This window comes from Triturus cristatus, chromosome 1_2 (assembly GCF_964204655.1).
Source record: "Triturus cristatus chromosome 1_2, aTriCri1.1, whole genome shotgun sequence".
NCBI lineage: Eukaryota > Metazoa > Chordata > Amphibia > Caudata > Salamandridae > Triturus > Triturus cristatus.
In genome coordinates this window covers 806,895,166-806,914,316 of record NC_140580.1, presented here as the reverse complement: position 1 = coordinate 806,914,316, position 19,151 = coordinate 806,895,166, and positions in this window count along the sequence as shown.

The window sequence follows — 19,151 nt, the reverse complement described above, 5'->3', positions numbered from 1 at the left end:
ACTTTTAGCAAAATACAACCGTCTCACAAACTTTCTCATTTCAGTATGATGAACAGCCAGCATTCTAAAATGATGGAAAACACTAATACACACTTTTCTAGATAGACAAGCCAGAGAATGACCCTGCAAACCAGTATTCTCTCTCACTCTGCATGGATCTAGACTTTGAAGCACCTTAATCTTCTGTTTTACACTTTTTTTACTATATTCTCTTAGAAACTCACGAAATTTATCAATAGATTCCTGACGCACAGTGCAAATACTACCACAATTCCAAGTGTACACTGGGGCTTTAGGACGTCTCCCCATAGCCTCATCCGCCATCACTTGTACCTCATCTCTTGGAACCATTATCTCCTTCTCCATTATGCAACCATTTTTCACTTCGTAAGCACGACCTCTGGTGTCAACTGCATGCAGCAAACTATTACTTTGAAAATAGCTCTCTTCATTAAAAAAAGGTTCACTACTTGAACTATGCATCCATTTTCCTAAAAACACTTTACAAAAGTTTGTTCTGTTCACTACTCTTTTCCTTTTGCTTTGTGATTTCAGTACATTAACCATTTTATCTAATGTACGCATCCTATTCAAAATTAAAATGAATAGTTTCCTTTTTAATTCTAATGCCTTTGCTGCAATGGCTTCAATTTCTTTTTTTCTCTTGTAAAATTTAGCCTTTTGCTTATATTTCTTCACATCCTTTATCAAATTGAACATAACTCTTCTCTGAAACATTTTTCTACGTATCTCTTTAAACGCTGTTTTTCTGTTTAAGTTAATCTTTTTAGTTGCAGAAGGTATATTTGCATTAACTAAATTCTCAATTTTTTCCTCTCCTTTTCTATTGAAAACATTCTTTCCAGTACAGACATTTTGTACATTTTTCCTTTTTTTGAATATGTTCTTTAAAAAATCGTTTGTTTGCTTACCAGAAGATTTTTTCTTTTTCCCAACATGAGCATCTCCAACTAACTTAGGTCCTCCAGTTGTCTTCAAATATAGGTTTTTTTTGTGGTCTTTCTTTACTCTGGATTTTGTAGGCATCTTAAATTTTGTTCACTGCTCTTCAGCAATACCTGAAAAAAACTAAAAAAAAATTCCTTTATTTTATTTAAATATATTACTACATTTTTTATGTTCTTTAGAAATCTTAAAATACTATAAACCCCTTTCCTATAAATGAAAATCACAATAACACCTTCACAAATTAAATATCTAAAAATAATTCCTGTGTGCACACAAAGTCATGCTTTGAAATCGAAATTTCTTTGCCAATTGCAAATCATACTTTCTACTACTTTTTAGGCAAGTGAAAAGTACTTTTACAGACTGACACATTATGAATCCACTTTTCAGATTCTTAAAAAAGCACATGTCCAAACTGCTTTTTCAGACCAGCACCATGTGTAACCTGGGTGACTGACTACACTCCAGCAAGGGCAACCAGCCTTAGTGATGCTGAATGTTTTTGCATTACTGACTGAAACCTCAAACCCCACTCGCTTGTGAATACTGTGCATGATTCCACTGGGTAAGCAGCTGGGTGTGTGCTAAGAGTGTGCTTCTGCACAAAAAAATGGCTCCCCCTTTCCATCTAATGCAACTGTGAAATCACCAGAGCAATACGCAATAAATCTCTGCCTGTAATTCCTCTTTGCACACAGAGTCATGTTTTCATATTAGTCACAAAACGAAATTTCTTCTCCAATTTGAAAGCACACTTACTACTCTTTTTTTTGGCAAGTGATAAACACTTTTACAGACTGACACATTTTAAACCAACTTTTCAGATTCTTAAAAAAGCACATGTCCAAACTACTTTTTCAGACCAGCACCATGTGTAACCTGGGTGACTGACTACACTCCAGCAAGGGCAACCAGCCTTAGTGATGGTGAATGTATTTGCATTACTGACTGAAACCTCAAACCCCACTCGCTTGTGAATACTGTGCATGATTCCACAGGGTAAGCAGCTGGGTGTGTGCTAAGAGTCTGCTTCTGCACCAAAAAATGGCTCCCCCTTTCCATCTAATGCAACTGTGAAATCACCAGAGCAATACGCAATAAATCTCTGCCTGTAATTCCTCTTTGCACACAGAGTCATGTTTTCATATTAGTCACAAAACAAAATTTCTTTGCCAATTTGAAAGCACACTTACTACTCTTTTTTTTGGCAAGTGATAAACACTTTTACAGACTGACACATTTTGAACCCACTTTTTAGATTCTTAAAAAAGCACATGTCCAAACTGCTTTTTCAGACCAGCACCATGTGTAACCTGGGTGACTGACTACACTCCAGCAAGGGCAACCAGCCTTAGTGATGCTGAATGTTTTTGCATTACTGACTGAAACCTCAAACCCCACTCGCTTGTGAATACTGTGCATGATTCCACAGGGTAAGCAGCTGGGTGTGTGCTAAGAGTCTGCTTCTGCACCAAAAAATGGCTCCCCCTTTCCATCTAATGCAACTGTGAAATCACCAGAGCAATACGCAATAAATCTCTGCCTGTAATTCCTTTTTGCACACAGAGTCATGTTTTCATATTAGTCACAAAACGAAATTTCTTTGCCAATTTGAAAGCACACTTACTACTCTTTTTTTTGGCAAGTGATAAACACTTTTACAGACTGACACATTTTGAATCCACTTTTCAGATTCTTAAAAAAGCACATGTCCAAACTGCTTTTTCAGACCAGCACCATGTGTAACCTGGGTGACTGACTAGACTCCAGCAAGGGCAACCAGCCTTAGTGATGCTGAATGTATTTGCATTACTGACTGAAACCTCAAACCCCACTCGCTTGTGAATACTGTGCATGATTCCACAGGGTAAGCAGCTGGGTGTGTGCTAAGAGTCTGCTTCTGCACCAAAAAATGTCTCCCCCTTTCCATTTAATGCAACTGTGAAATCACCAGAGCAATACGCAATAAATCTCTGCCTGTAATTCCTTTTTGCACACAGAGTCATATTTTCATATTAGTCACAAAACGAAATTTCTTTGCCAATTTGAAAGCACACTTACTACTCTTTTTTTTGGCAAGTGATAAACACTTTTACAGACTGACACATTATGAATCCACTTTTCAGATTCTTAAAAAAGGACATGTCCAAACTGCTTTTTCAGACCAGCACCATGTGTAACCTGGGTGACTGACTACACTCCAGCAAGGGCAACCAGCCTTAGTGATGCTGAATGTTTTTGCATTACTGACTGAAACCTCAAACCCCACTCGCTTGTGAATACTGTGCATGATTCCAAAGGGTAAGCAGCTGGGTGTGTGCTAAGAGTCTGCTTCTGCACAAAAAAATGGCTCCCCCTTTGCATCTAATGCAACTGTGAAATCACCAGAGCAATACGCAATAAATCTCTGCCTGTAATTCCTCTTTGCACACAGAGTCATGTTTTCATATTAGTCACAAAACGAAATTTCTTTGCCAATTTGAAAGCACACTTACTACTCTTTTTTTTGGCAAGTGATAAACACTTTTACAGACTGACACATTTTGAATCCACTTTTTAGATTCTTAAAAAAGCACATGTCCAAACTGCTTTTTCAGACTAGCAACATATGTAACCTGGGTGACTGACTACACTCCAGCAAGGGCAACCAGCCTTAGTGATGCTGAATGTTTTTGCATTACTGACTGAAACCTCAAACCCCACTCGCTTGTGAATACTGTGCATGATTCCACAGGGTAAGCAGCTGGGTGTGTGCTAAGAGTCTGCTTCTGCACCAAAAAATGGCTCCCCCTTTCCATCTAATGCAACTGTGAAATCACCAGACCAATACGCAATAAATCTCTGCCTGTAGTTCCTTTTTGCACACAGAGTCATGTTTTCCTATTAGTCACAAAACGAAATTTCTTTGCCAATTTGAAAGCACACTTACTACTCTTTTTTTTGGCAAGTGATAAACACTTTTACAGACTGACACATTTTGAATCCACTTTTCAGATTCTTAAAAAAGCACATGTCCAAACTGCTTTTTCAGACCAGCACCATGTGTAACCTGGGTGACTTACTACACTCCAGCAAGGGCAACCAGCCTTAGTGATGCTGAATGTATATGCATTACTGACTGAAACCTCAAACCCCACTCGCTTGTGAATACTGTGCATGATTCCACAGGGTAAGCAGCTGGGTGTGTGCTAAGAGTCTGCTTCTGCACCAAAAAATGGCTCCCCCTTTCCATCTAATGCAACTGTGAAATCACCAGAGCAATACGCAATAAATCTCTGCCTGTAATTCCTTTTTGCACACAGAGTCATGTTTTCATATTAGTCACAAAACGAAATTTCTTTGCCAATTTGAAAGCACACTTACTACTCTTTTTTTGGCAAGTGATAAACACTTTTACAGACTGACACATTATGAATCCACTTTTCAGATTCTTAAAAAAGCACATGTCCAAACTGCTTTTTCAGACCAGCACCATGTGTAACCTGGGTGACTGACTACACTCCAGCAAGGGCAACCAGCCTTAGTGATGCTGAATGTATTTGCATTACTGACTGAAACCTCAAACCCCACTCTCTTGTGAATACTGTGCATGATTCCACAGGGTAAGCAGCTGGGTGTGTGCTAAGAGTCTGCTTCTGCACCAAAAAATGGCTCCCCCTTTCCATCTAATGCAACTGTGAAATCACCAGAGCAATACGCAATAAATCTCTGCCTGTAATTCCTTTTTGCACACAGAGTCATGTTTTCATATTAGTCACAAAACGAAATTTCTTTGCCAATTTGAAAGCACACTTACTACTCTTTTTTTTGGCAAGTGATAAACACTTTTACAGACTGACACATTTTGAATCCACTTTTCAGATTCTTAAAAAAGCACATGTCCAAACTGCTTTTTCAGACCAGCACTATGTGTAACCTGGGTGACTGACTACACTCCAGCAAGGGCAACCAGCCTTAGTGATGCTGAATGTTTTTGCATTACTGACTGAAACCTCAAACCCCACTCGCTTGTGAATACTGTGCATGATTCCACAGGGTAAGCAGCTGGGTGTGTGCTAAGAGTCTGCTTCTGCACCAAAACATGGCTCCCCCTTTCCATCTAATGCAACTGTGAAATCACCAGAGCAATACGCAATAAATCTCTGCCTGTAATTCCTTTTTGCACACAGAGTCATTTTTTCATATTAGTCACAAAACGAAATTTCTTTGCCAATTTGAAAGCACACTTACTACTCTTTTTTTTGGCAAGTGATAAACACTTTTACAGACTGACACATTTTGAATCCACTTTTTAGATTCTTAAAAAAGCACATGTTCAAACTGCTTTTTCAGACCAGCACCATGTGTAACCTGGGTGACTGACTACACTCCAGCAAGGGCAACCAGCCTTAGTGATGCTGAATGTATTTGCATTACTGACTGAAACCTCAAACCCCACTCGCTTGTGAATACTGTGCATGATTCCACAGGGTAAGCAGCTGGGTGTGTGCTAAGAGTCTGCTTCTGCACCAAAAAATGGCTCCCCCTTTCCATCTAATGCAACTGTGAAATCACCAGAGCAATACGCAATAAATCTCTGCCTGTAATTCCTTTTTGCACACAGAGTCATGTTTTCATATTAGTCACAAAACGAAATTTCTTTGCCAATTTGAAAGCACACTTACTACTCTTTTTTTTGGCAAGTGATAAACACTTTTACAGACTGACACATTTTGAATCCACTTTTCAGATTCTTAAAAAAGCACATGTCCAAACTGCTTTTTCAGACCAGCACCATATGTAACCTGGGTGACTGACTACACTCCAGCAAGGGCAACCAGCCTTAGTGATGCTGAATGTATTTGCATTACTGACTGAAACCTCAAACCCCACTCGCTTGTGAATACTGTGCATGATTCCACAGGGTAAGCAGCTGGGTGTGTGCTAAGAGTCTGCTTCTGCACCAAAAAATGGCTCCCCCTTTCCATCTAATGCAACTGTGAAATCACCAGAGCAATACGCAATAAATCTCTGCCTGTAATTCCTTTTTGCACACAGAGTCATGTTTTCATATTAGTCACAAAACGAAATTTCTTTGCCAATTTGAAAGCACACTTACTACTCTTTTTTTTGGCAAGTGATAAACATTTTACAGACTGACACATTTTGAATCCACTTTTCAGATTCTTAAAAAAGCACATGTCCAAACTGCTTTTTCAGACCAGCACCATGTGTAAGCTGGGTGACTGACTACACTCCAGCAAGGGCAACCAGCCTTAGTGATGCTGAATGTATTTGCATTACTGACTGAAACCTCAAACCCCACTCGCTTGTGAATACTGTGCATGATTCCACAGGGTAAGCAGCTGGGTGTGTGCTAAGAGTCTGCTTCTGCACCAAAAAATGGCTCCCCCTTTCCATCTAATGCAACTGTGAAATCACCAGAGCAATACGCAATAAATCTCTGCCTGTAATTCCTTTTTGCACACCGAGTCATGTTTTCATATTAGTCACAAAACCAAATTTCTTTGCCAATTTGAAAGCACACTTACTACTCTTTTTTTTGGCAAGTGATAAACACTTTTACAGACTGACACATTATGAATCCACTTTTCAGATTCTTAAAAAAGCACATGTCCAAACTGCTTTTTCAGACCAGCACCATGTGTAACCTGGGGGACTGACTACACTCCAGCAAGGGCAACCAGCCTTAGTGATGCTGAATGTTTTTGCATTACTGACTGAAACCTCAAACCCCACTCGCTTGTGAATACTGTGCATGATTCCACAGGGTAAGCAGCTGGGTGTGTGCTAAGAGTGTGCTTCTGCACAAAAAAATGGCTCCCCCTTTCCATCTAATGCAACTGTGAAATCACCAGAGCAATACGCAATAAATCTCTGCCTGTAATTCCTCTTTGCACACAGAGTCATGTTTTCATATTAGTCACAAAACGAAATTTCTTTGCCAATTTGAAAGCACACTTACTACTCTTTTTTTTGGCAAGTGATAAACACTTTTACAGACTGACACATTTTAAACCAACTTTTCAGATTCTTAAAAAAGCACATGTCCAAACTGCTTTTTCAGACCAGCACCATGTGTAACCTGGGTGACTGACTACACTCCAGCAAGGGCAACCAGCCTTAGTGATGCTGAATGTATTTGCATTACTGACTGAAACCTCAAACCCCACTCGCTTGTGAATACTGTGCATGATTCCACAGGGTAAGCAGCTGGGTGTGTGCTAAGAGTCTGCTTCTGCACCAAAAAATGGCTCCCCCTTTCCATCTAATGCAACTGTGAAATCACCAGAGCAATACGCAATAAATCTCTGCCTGTAATTCCTCTTTGCACACAGAGTCATGTTTTCATATTAGTCACAAAACGAAATTTCTTTGCCAATTTGAAAGCACACTTACTACTCTTTTTTTTGGCAAGTGATAAACACTTTTACAGACTGACACATTTTGAATCCACTTTTTAGATTCTTAAAAAAGCACATGTCCAAACTGCTTTTTCAGACCAGCACCATGTGTAACCTGGGTGACTGACTACACTCCAGCAAGGGCAACCAGCCTTAGTGATGCTGAATGTTTTTGCATTACTGACTGAAACCTCAAACCCCACTCGCTTGTGAATACTGTGCATGATTCCAAAGGGTAAGCAGCTGGGTGTGTGCTAAGAGTCTGCTTCTGCACAAAAAAATGGCTCCCCCTTTGCATCTAATGCAACTGTGAAATCACCAGAGCAATACGCAATAAATCTCTGCCTGTAATTCCTCTTTGCACACAGAGTCATGTTTTCATATTAGTCACAAAACGAAATTTCTTTGCCAATTTGAAAGCACACTTACTACTCTTTTTTTTGGCAAGTGATAAACACTTTTACAGACTGACACATTTTGAATCCACTTTTTAGATTCTTAAAAAAGCACATGTCCAAACTGCTTTTTCAGACTAGCAACATATGTAACCTGGGTGACTGACTACACTCCAGCAAGGGCAACCAGCCTTAGTGATGCTGAATGTTTTTGCATTACTGACTGAAACCTCAAACCCCACTCGCTTGTGAATACTGTGCATGATTCCACAGGGTAAGCAGCTGGGTGTGTGCTAAGAGTCTGCTTCTGCACCAAAAAATGGCTCCCCCTTTCCATCTAATGCAACTGTGAAATCACCAGACCAATACGCAATAAATCTCTGCCTGTAGTTCCTTTTTGCACACAGAGTCATGTTTTCCTATTAGTCACAAAACGAAATTTCTTTGCCAATTTGAAAGCACACTTACTACTCTTTTTTTTGGCAAGTGATAAACACTTTTACAGACTGACACATTTTGAATCCACTTTTCAGATTCTTAAAAAAGCACATGTCCAAACTGCTTTTTCAGACCAGCACCATGTGTAACCTGGGTGACTTACTACACTCCAGCAAGGGCAACCAGCCTTAGTGATGCTGAATGTATATGCATTACTGACTGAAACCTCAAACCCCACTCGCTTGTGAATACTGTGCATGATTCCACAGGGTAAGCAGCTGGGTGTGTGCTAAGAGTCTGCTTCTGCACCAAAAAATGGCTCCCCCTTTCCATCTAATGCAACTGTGAAATCACCAGAGCAATATGCAATAAATCTCTGCCTGTAATTCCTTTTTGCACACAGAGTCATGTTTTCATATTAGTCACAAAACGAAATTTCTTTGCCAATTTGAAAGCACACTTACTACTCTTTTTTTGGCAAGTGATAAACACTTTTACAGACTGACACATTATGAATCCACTTTTCAGATTCTTAAAAAAGCACATGTCCAAACTGCTTTTTCAGACCAGCACCATGTGTAACCTGGGTGACTGACTACACTCCAGCAAGGGCAACCAGCCTTAGTGATGCTGAATGTATTTGCATTACTGACTGAAACCTCAAACCCCACTCTCTTGTGAATACTGTGCATGATTCCACAGGGTAAGCAGCTGGGTGTGTGCTAAGAGTCTGCTTCTGCACCAAAAAATGGCTCCCCCTTTCCATCTAATGCAACTGTGAAATCACCAGAGCAATACGCAATAAATCTCTGCCTGTAATTCCTTTTTGCACACAGAGTCATGTTTTCATATTAGTCACAAAACGAAATTTCTTTGCCAATTTGAAAGCACACTTACTACTCTTTTTTTTGGCAAGTGATAAACACTTTTACAGACTGACACATTTTGAATCCACTTTTCAGATTATTAAAAAAGCACATGTCCAAACTGCTTTTTCAGACCAGCACTATGTGTAACCTGGGTGACTGACTACACTCCAGCAAGGGCAACCAGCCTTAGTGATGCTGAATGTTTTTGCATTACTGACTGAAACCTCAAACCCCACTCGCTTGTGAATACTGTGCATGATTCCACAGGGTAAGCAGCTGGGTGTGTGCTAAGAGTCTGCTTCTGCACCAAAAAATGGCTCCCCCTTTCCATCTAATGCAACTGTGAAATCACCAGAGCAATACGCAATAAATCTCTGCCTGTAATTCCTTTTTGCACACAGAGTCATTTTTTCATATTAGTCACAAAACGAAATTTCTTTGCCAATTTGAAAGCACACTTACTACTCTTTTTTTTGGCAAGTGATAAACACTTTTACAGACTGACACATTATGAATCCACTTTTCAGATTCTTAAAAAAGCACATGTCCAAACTGCTTTTTCAGACCAGCACCATGTGTAACCTGGGTGACTGACTACACTCCAGCAAGGGCAACCAGCCTTAGTGATGCTGAATGTATTTGCATTACTGACTGAAACCTCAAACCCCACTCTCTTGTGAATACTGTGCATGATTCCACAGGGTAAGCAGCTGGGTGTGTGCTAAGAGTCTGCTTCTGCACCAAAAAATGGCTCCCCCTTTCCATCTAATGCAACTGTGAAATCACCAGAGCAATACGCAATAAATCTCTGCCTGTAATTCCTTTTTGCACACAGAGTCATGTTTTCATATTAGTCACAAAACGAAATTTCTTTGCCAATTTGAAAGCACACTTACTACTCTTTTTTTTGGCAAGTGATAAACACTTTTACAGACTGACACATTTTGAATCCACTTTTCAGATTATTAAAAAAGCACATGTCCAAACTGCTTTTTCAGACCAGCACTATGTGTAACCTGGGTGACTGACTACACTCCAGCAAGGGCAACCAGCCTTAGTGATGCTGAATGTTTTTGCATTACTGACTGAAACCTCAAACCCCACTCGCTTGTGAATACTGTGCATGATTCCACAGGGTAAGCAGCTGGGTGTGTGCTAAGAGTCTGCTTCTGCACCAAAAAATGGCTCCCCCTTTCCATCTAATGCAACTGTGAAATCACCAGAGCAATACGCAATAAATCTCTGCCTGTAATTCCTTTTTGCACACAGAGTCATTTTTTCATATTAGTCACAAAACGAAATTTCTTTGCCAATTTGAAAGCACACTTACTACTCTTTTTTTTGGCAAGTGATAAACACTTTTACAGACTGACACATTTTGAATCCACTTTTCAGATTCTTAAAAAAGCACATGTCCAAACTGCTTTTTCAGACCAGCACCATATGTAACCTGGGTGACTGACTACACTCCAGCAAGGGCAACCAGCCTTAGTGATGCTGAATGTATTTGCATTACTGACTGAAACCTCAAACCCCACTCGCTTGTGAATACTGTGCATGATTCCACAGGGTAAGCAGCTGGGTGTGTGCTAAGAGTCTGCTTCTGCACCAAAAAATGGCTCCCCCTTTCCATCTAATGCAACTGTGAAATCACCAGAGCAATACGCAATAAATCTCTGCCTGTAATTCCTTTTTGCACACAGAGTCATGTTTTCATATTAGTCACAAAACGAAATTTCTTTGCCAATTTGAAAGTACACTTACTACTCTTTTTTTTGGCAAGTGATAAACACTTTTACAGACTGACACATTTTGAATCCACTTTTTAGATTCTTAAAAAAGCACATGTCCAAACTGCTTTTTCAGACCAGCACCATGTGTAACCTGGGTGACTGACTACACTCCAGCAAGGGCAACCAGCCTTAGTGATGCTGAATGTATTTGCATTACTGACTGAAACCTCAAACCCCACTCGCTTGTGAATACTGTGCATGATTCCACAGGGTAAGCAGCTGGGTGTGTGCTAGGAGTCTGCTTCTGCACCAAAAAATGGCTCCCCCTTTCCATCTAATGCAACTGTGAAATCACCAGAGCAATACGCAATAAATCTCTGCCTGTAATTCCTTTTTGCACACAGAGTCATGTTTTCATATTAGTCACAAAACGAAATTTCTTTGCCAATTTGAAAGCACACTTACTACTCTTTTTTTTGGCAAGTGATAAACATTTTACAGACTGACACATTTTGAATCCACTTTTCAGATTCTTAAAAAAGCACATGTCCAAACTGCTTTTTCAGACCAGCACCATGTGTAACCTGGGTGACTGACTACACTCCAGCAAGGGCAACCAGCCTTAGTGATGCTGAATGTATTTGCATTACTGACTGAAACCTCAAACCCCACTCGCTTGTGAATACTGTGCATGATTCCACAGGGTAAGCAGCTGGGTGTGTGCTAAGAGTCTGCTTCTGCACCAAAAAATGGCTCCCCCTTTCCATCTAATGCAACTGTGAAATCACCAGAGCAATACGCAATAAATCTCTGCCTGTAATTCCTTTTTGCACACCGAGTCATGTTTTCATATTAGTCACAAAACCAAATTTCTTTGCCAATTTGAAAGCACACTTACTACTCTTTTTTTTGGCAAGTGATAAACACTTTTACAGACTGACACATTATGAATCCACTTTTCAGATTCTTAAAAAAGCACATGTCCAAACTGCTTTTTCAGACCAGCACCATGTGTAACCTGGGGGACTGACTACACTCCAGCAAGGGCAACCAGCCTTAGTGATGCTGAATGTTTTTGCATTACTGACTGAAACCTCAAACCCCACTCGCTTGTGAATACTGTGCATGATTCCACAGGGTAAGCAGCTGGGTGTGTGCTAAGAGTGTGCTTCTGCACAAAAAAATGGCTCCCCCTTTCCATCTAATGCAACTGTGAAATCACCAGAGCAATACGCAATAAATCTCTGCCTGTAATTCCTCTTTGCACACAGAGTCATGTTTTCATATTAGTCACAAAACGAAATTTCTTTGCCAATTTGAAAGCACACTTACTACTCTTTTTTTTGGCAAGTGATAAACACTTTTACAGACTGACACATTTTAAACCAACTTTTCAGATTCTTAAAAAAGCACATGTCCAAACTGCTTTTTCAGACCAGCACCATGTGTAACCTGGGTGACTGACTACACTCCAGCAAGGGCAACCAGCCTTAGTGATGCTGAATGTATTTGCATTACTGACTGAAACCTCAAACCCCACTCGCTTGTGAATACTGTGCATGATTCCACAGGGTAAGCAGCTGGGTGTGTGCTAAGAGTCTGCTTCTGCACCAAAAAATGGCTCCCCCTTTCCATCTAATGCAACTGTGAAATCACCAGAGCAATACGCAATAAATCTCTGCCTGTAATTCCTCTTTGCACACAGAGTCATGTTTTCATATTAGTCACAAAACGAAATTTCTTTGCCAATTTGAAAGCACACTTACTACTCTTTTTTTTGGCAAGTGATAAACACTTTTACAGACTGACACATTTTGAATCCACTTTTTAGATTCTTAAAAAAGCACATGTCCAAACTGCTTTTTCAGACTAGCAACATATGTAACCTGGGTGACTGACTACACTCCAGCAAGGGCAACCAGCCTTAGTGATGCTGAATGTTTTTGCATTACTGACTGAAACCTCAAACCCCACTCGCTTGTGAATACTGTGCATGATTCCACAGGGTAAGCAGCTGGGTGTGTGCTAAGAGTCTGCTTCTGCACCAAAAAATGGCTCCCCCTTTCCATCTAATGCAACTGTGAAATCACCAGACCAATACGCAATAAATCTCTGCCTGTAGTTCCTTTTTGCACACAGAGTCATGTTTTCCTATTAGTCACAAAACGAAATTTCTTTGCCAATTTGAAAGCACACTTACTACTCTTTTTTTTGGCAAGTGATAAACACTTTTACAGACTGACACATTTTGAATCCACTTTTCAGATTCTTAAAAAAGCACATGTCCAAACTGCTTTTTCAGACCAGCACCATGTGTAACCTGGGTGACTTACTACACTCCAGCAAGGGCAACCAGCCTTAGTGATGCTGAATGTATATGCATTACTGACTGAAACCTCAAACCCCACTCGCTTGTGAATACTGTGCATGATTCCACAGGGTAAGCAGCTGGGTGTGTGCTAAGAGTCTGCTTCTGCACCAAAAAATGGCTCCCCCTTTCCATCTAATGCAACTGTGAAATCACCAGAGCAATATGCAATAAATCTCTGCCTGTAATTCCTTTTTGCACACAGAGTCATGTTTTCATATTAGTCACAAAACGAAATTTCTTTGCCAATTTGAAAGCACACTTACTACTCTTTTTTTGGCAAGTGATAAACACTTTTACAGACTGACACATTATGAATCCACTTTTCAGATTCTTAAAAAAGCACATGTCCAAACTGCTTTTTCAGACCAGCACCATGTGTAACCTGGGTGACTGACTACACTCCAGCAAGGGCAACCAGCCTTAGTGATGCTGAATGTATTTGCATTACTGACTGAAACCTCAAACCCCACTCTCTTGTGAATACTGTGCATGATTCCACAGGGTAAGCAGCTGGGTGTGTGCTAAGAGTCTGCTTCTGCACCAAAAAATGGCTCCCCCTTTCCATCTAATGCAACTGTGAAATCACCAGAGCAATACGCAATAAATCTCTGCCTGTAATTCCTTTTTGCACACAGAGTCATGTTTTCATATTAGTCACAAAACGAAATTTCTTTGCCAATTTGAAAGCACACTTACTACTCTTTTTTTTGGCAAGTGATAAACACTTTTACAGACTGACACATTTTGAATCCACTTTTCAGATTCTTAAAAAAGCACATGTCCAAACTGCTTTTTCAGACCAGCACTATGTGTAACCTGGGTGACTGACTACACTCCAGCAAGGGCAACCAGCCTTAGTGATGCTGAATGTTTTTGCATTACTGACTGAAACCTCAAACCCCACTCGCTTGTGAATACTGTGCATGATTCCACAGGGTAAGCAGCTGGGTGTGTGCTAAGAGTCTGCTTCTGCACCAAAAAATGGCTCCCCCTTTCCATCTAATGCAACTGTGAAATCACCAGAGCAATACGCAATAAATCTCTGCCTGTAATTCCTTTTTGCACACAGAGTCATTTTTTCATATTAGTCACAAAACGAAATTTCTTTGCCAATTTGAAAGCACACTTACTACTCTTTTTTTTGGCAAGTGATAAACACTTTTACAGACTGACACATTTTGAATCCACTTTTTAGATTCTTAAAAAAGCACATGTTCAAACTGCTTTTTCAGACCAGCACCATGTGTAACCTGGGTGACTGACTACACTCCAGCAAGGGCAACCAGCCTTAGTGATGCTGAATGTATTTGCATTACTGACTGAAACCTCAAACCCCACTCGCTTGTGAATACTGTGCATGATTCCACAGGGTAAGCAGCTGGGTGTGTGCTAAGAGTCTGCTTCTGCACCAAAAAATGGCTCCCCCTTTCCATCTAATGCAACTGTGAAATCACCAGAGCAATACGCAATAAATCTCTGCCTGTAATTCCTTTTTGCACACAGAGTCATGTTTTCATATTAGTCACAAAACGAAATTTCTTTGCCAATTTGAAAGCACACTTACTACTCTTTTTTTTGGCAAGTGATAAACACTTTTACAGACTGACACATTTTGAATCCACTTTTCAGATTCTTAAAAAAGCACATGTCCAAACTGCTTTTTCAGACCAGCACCATATGTAACCTGGGTGACTGACTACACTCCAGCAAGGGCAACCAGCCTTAGTGATGCTGAATGTATTTGCATTACTGACTGAAACCTCAAACCCCACTCGCTTGTGAATACTGTGCATGATTCCACAGGGTAAGCAGCTGGGTGTGTGCTAAGAGTCTGCTTCTGCACCAAAAAATGGCTCCCCCTTTCCATCTAATGCAACTGTGAAATCACCAGAGCAATACGCAATAAATCTCTGCCTGTAATTCCTTTTTGCACACAGAGTCATGTTTTCATATTAGTCACAAAACGAAATTTCTTTGCCAATTTGAAAGTACACTTACTACTCTTTTTTTTGGCAAGTGATAAACACTTTTACAGACTGACACATTTTGAATCCACTTTTTAGATTCTTAAAAAAGCACATGTCCAAACTGCTTTTTCAGACCAGCACCATGTGTAACCTGGGTGACTGACTACACTCCAGCAAGGGCAACCAGCCTTAGTGATGCTGAATGTATTTGCATTACTGACTGAAACCTCAAACCCCACTCGCTTGTGAATACTGTGCATGATTCCACAGGGTAAGCAGCTGGGTGTGTGCTAGGAGTCTGCTTCTGCACCAAAAAATGGCTCCCCCTTTCCATCTAATGCAACTGTGAAATCACCAGAGCAATACGCAATAAATCTCTGCCTGTAATTCCTTTTTGCACACAGAGTCATGTTTTCATATTAGTCACAAAACGAAATTTCTTTGCCAATTTGAAAGCACACTTACTACTCTTTTTTTTGGCAAGTGATAAACATTTTACAGACTGACACATTTTGAATCCACTTTTCAGATTCTTAAAAAAGCACATGTCCAAACTGCTTTTTCAGACCAGCACCATGTGTAACCTGGGTGACTGACTACACTCCAGCAAGGGCAACCAGCCTTAGTGATGCTGAATGTATTTGCATTACTGACTGAAACCTCAAACCCCACTCGCTTGTGAATACTGTGCATGATTCCACAGGGTAAGCAGCTGGGTGTGTGCTAAGAGTCTGCTTCTGCACCAAAAAATGGCTCCCCCTTTCCATCTAATGCAACTGTGAAATCACCAGAGCAATACGCAATAAATCTCTGCCTGTAATTCCTTTTGGCACACCGAGTCATGTTTTCATATTAGTCACAAAACCAAATTTCTTTGCCAATTTGAAAGCACACTTACTACTCTTTTTTTTGGCAAGTGATAAACACTTTTACAGACTGACACATTATGAATCCACTTTTCAGATTCTTAAAAAAGCACATGTCCAAACTGCTTTTTCAGACCAGCACCATGTGTAACCTGGGGGACTGACTACACTCCAGCAAGGGCAACCAGCCTTAGTGATGCTGAATGTTTTTGCATTACTGACTGAAACCTCAAACCCCACTCGCTTGTGAATACTGTGCATGATTCCACAGGGTAAGCAGCTGGGTGTGTGCTAAGAGTGTGCTTCTGCACAAAAAAATGGCTCCCCCTTTCCATCTAATGCAACTGTGAAATCACCAGAGCAATACGCAATAAATCTCTGCCTGTAATTCCTCTTTGCACACAGAGTCATGTTTTCATATTAGTCACAAAACGAAATTTCTTTGCCAATTTGAAAGCACACTTACTACTCTTTTTTTTGGCAAGTGATAAACACTTTTACAGACTGACACATTTTAAACCAACTTTTCAGATTCTTAAAAAAGCACATGTCCAAACTGCTTTTTCAGACCAGCACCATGTGTAACCTGGGTGACTGACTACACTCCAGCAAGGGCAACCAGCCTTAGTGATGCTGAATGTATTTGCATTACTGACTGAAACCTCAAACCCCACTCGCTTGTGAATACTGTGCATGATTCCACAGGGTAAGCAGCTGGGTGTGTGCTAAGAGTCTGCTTCTGCACCAAAAAATGGCTCCCCCTTTCCATCTAATGCAACTGTGAAATCACCAGAGCAATACGCAATAAATCTCTGCCTGTAATTCCTCTTTGCACACAGAGTCATGTTTTCATATTAGTCACAAAACGAAATTTCTTTGCCAATTTGAAAGCACACTTACTACTCTTTTTTTTGGCAAGTGATAAACACTTTTACAGACTGACACATTTTGAATCCACTTTTTAGATTCTTAAAAAAGCACATGTCCAAACTGCTTTTTCAGACCAGCACCATGTGTAACCTGGGTGACTGACTACACTCCAGCAAGGGCAACCAGCCTTAGTGATGCTGAATGTTTTTGCATTACTGACTGAAACCTCAAACCTCACTCGCTTGTGAATACTGTGCATGATTCCACAGGGTAAGCAGCTGGGTGTGTGCTAAGAGTCTGCTTCTGCACCAAAAAATGGCTCCCCCTTTCCATCTAATGCAACTGTGAAATCACCAGAGCAATACGCAATAAATCTCTGCCTGTAATTCCTTTTTGCACACAGAGTCATGTTTTCATATTAGTCACAAAACGAAATTTCTTTGCCAATTTGAAAGCACACTTACTACTCTTTTTTTTGGCAAGTGATAAACACTTTTACAGACTGACACATTTTGAATCCACTTTTCAGATTCTTAAAAAAGCACATGTCCAAACTGCTTTTTCAGACCAGCACCATGTGTAACCTGGGTGACTGACTACACTCCAGCAAGGGCAACCAGCCTTAGTGATGCTGAATGTATTTGCATTACTGACTGAAACCTCAAACCCCACTCGCTTGTGAATACTGTGCATGATTCCACAGGGTAAGCAGCTGGGTGTGTGCTAAGAGTCTGCGTCTGCACGAAAAAATGGCTCCCCCTTTCCATCTAATGCAACTGTGAAATCACCAGAGCAATACGCAATAAATCTCTGCCTGTAATTCCTTTTTGCACACAGAGTCATGTTTTCATATTAGTCACAAAACGAAATTTCTTTGCCAATTTGAAAGCACACTTACTACTCTTTTTTTGGCAAGTGATAAACACTTTTACAGACTGACACATTATGAATCCACTTTTCAGATTCTTAAAAAAGCACATGTCCAAACTGCTTTTTCAGACCAGCACCATGTGTAACCTGGGTGACTGACTACACTCCAGCAAGGGCAACCAGCCTTAGTGATGCTGAATGTATTTGCATTACTGACTGAAACCTCAAACCCCACTCGCTTGTGAATACTGTGCATGATTCCACAGGGTAAGCAGCTGGGTGTGTGCTAAGAGTCTGCTTCTGCACCAAAAAATGGCTCCCCCTTTCCATCTAATGCAACTGTGAAATCACCAGAGCAATACGCAATACATCTCTGCCTGTAATTCCTTTTTGCACACAGAGTCATGTTTTCATATTAATCACAAAACGAAATTTCTATGCCAATTTGAAAGCACACTTACTACTCTTTTTTTGGCAAGTGATAAACACTTTTACAGACTGACACATTATGAATCCACTTTTCAGATTCTTAAAAAAGCACATGTCCAAACTGCTTTTTCAGACCAGCACCATGTGTAACCTGGGTGACTGACTACACTCCAGCAAGGGCAACCAGCCTTAGTGATGCTGAATGTATTTGCATTACTGACTGAAACCTCAAACCCCACTCGCTTGTGAATACTGTGCATGATTCCACAGGGTAAGCAGCTGGGTGTGTGCTAAGAGTCTGCTTCTGCACCAAAAAATGGCTTCCCCTTTCCATCTAATGGAACTGTGAAATCACCAGAGCAATACGCAATAAATCTCTGCCTGTAATTCCTTTTTGCACACAGAGTCATATTTTCATATTAGTCACAAAACGAAATTTCTTTGCCAATTTGAAAGCACACTTACTACTCTTTTTTTTGGCAAGTGATAAACACTTTTACAGACTGACACATTTTGAATCCACTTTTCAGATTCTTAAAAAAGCACATGTCCAAACTGCTTTTTCAGACCAGCACCATGTGTAACCTGGGTGACTGACTACACTCCAGCAAGGGCAACCAGCCTTAGTGATGCTGAATGTTTTTGCATTACTGACTGAAACCTCAAACCCCACTCGCTTGTGAATACTGTGCATGATTCCACAGGGTAAGCAGCTGGGTGTGTGCTAAGAGTCTGCTTCTGCACCAAAAAATGGCTGCCCGTTTCCATGTAATGCAACTGTGAAATCGCCAGAGCAATAAGCAATAAATCTCTGCCTGTAATTCCTTTTTGCACACAGAGTCATGTTTTCATATTAGTCACAAAACGAAATTTCTTTGCCAATTTGAAAGCACACTTACTACTCTTTTTTTTGGCAAGTGATAAACACTTTTACAGACTGACACGTTTTGAATCCACTTTTTAGATTCTT